Here is a 1,649-nt window from a genome sequence, read left to right on the forward strand (position 1 = left end):
GTTTATGTCTCAGTTGTTGAATCTTGTTATGTTCATACAAATATTTACACATGTTTATTTTTTTGCTGAGTTTATATATAGTGTCGATTTCCCACACACCGATTAAGCCTAATTCTGGGTTAAACAGTATGCTCAACGGAGAATCTTCATTGAAAGGGTTTACATTATATTGTATCAATATTTGTGTTAAGAAAAGGACCATTTGAGAAGATAAGAGAGTGAGCGGTGGGAAAAATGTCCGCTAACGTAAATGTCACAAAAGAAAAACAAGACATCAGGTGATAAGCCTTATGACCTAGCAATGCAATGACCTAGTAACACTGTACATAACCTACTCAGAAGGACTAGAGGTGAATAACAACATTTGATGGGGTCTTAAAGGGGAAATCTGGGATTCAAACAACAACAAAGTGGGCACCCCACCATTTTTGGGGGTAAAAAACTGATGAATGGGGCTCAAGAAATGTAACCACTCATAAATTCATAGTGGGAGCTATGGCGGCAAGGACCAACCATTCATTGTATCAAAATTACAGTTTTAACCATGTTTTGACGCTATACAGTGTTTGTTTACAATTACATTGTTTACAAACAATGGRGTAAAAATATTTTCTATTTTGGGTTCTGATGGGGTACGTCAGTTGAACTAAGCTCATTGGGCATTAATAAGTTATATCCTTCAAGAATCAATCGCTATATATAATTTAAGACCAGGCACCACAGGATAAAATTACACTTATTTATATAAGTATTTTCAAAAAGTAAAAATAAGAATGTCAAAAAGTTGATGTCAATTTATATATTTGTTAGTTTATCATACTACCGTCATCAAAATGTCATGAATTGTAAACCCTTTTAAATGGACATACATCCATAATTTCAAAGCTCACTACATTGAATCACACATCATTTTAAAACCCATTTTATAGATAATGTTACAAACTGGAGTCTGGACTATATGTAGTAACTTACTTTGAAGAGATGAGGATTGGGTTTAAATAGGTGTTYGGCGTTTGGTAGTCTAAATTCTGTCTTAGTCTTTAACTGCCATTTTCCAAAAGTCAGAATCTTCCCAATAGCCAACAAATTTTTCTCAGCCTYAGAAGCATTTGTTTTTCCCAAAATGTGTGTGGCTATCCACAGATGTATTCTCCACTTATACATAGGGAATTGTTGATATTTTGTCAATTTCTTTTTCTAGATGACATTTTCTTCTGAAAAATGTGACAAAAACTCATTTTACGTACCTTTAGTATTCTACACATTTACGCTGACTTCATCCTGTGTCCAGAAAAATGGATTTGCGTGATATCAAAAACCCTACATGTCTGTTGAGAAGAACCCTACACGTCTGTTGAGAAGAACCCTACACGTCTGTTGAGAAGAACCCTACACGTCTGTTGAGAAGAACTCTAACAGCCGTGTAGGTTTTTCTTCCACAGACGTGTAGGGTTCTTCTAAACAGACGTGTAGGGTTCTATCTCAACAGACCGTGTTAGGGGTTCTTCTCAACAGCGCGTGTAGGTTCTTCTCAACACGAACGTGTCCGGGTTCTTTCTCAACAGACGCTTGTAGGGTTCTTCTCACAGACGTGTAGGGTTCTTCTCAACAGACGTGTAGGTTCTAACTCAACAGACGTGTAGGGTTTC

Source organism: Salvelinus sp. IW2-2015, unplaced genomic scaffold (assembly GCF_002910315.2).
Source record: "Salvelinus sp. IW2-2015 unplaced genomic scaffold, ASM291031v2 Un_scaffold2698, whole genome shotgun sequence".
Lineage (NCBI taxonomy): Eukaryota > Metazoa > Chordata > Actinopteri > Salmoniformes > Salmonidae > Salvelinus > Salvelinus sp. IW2-2015.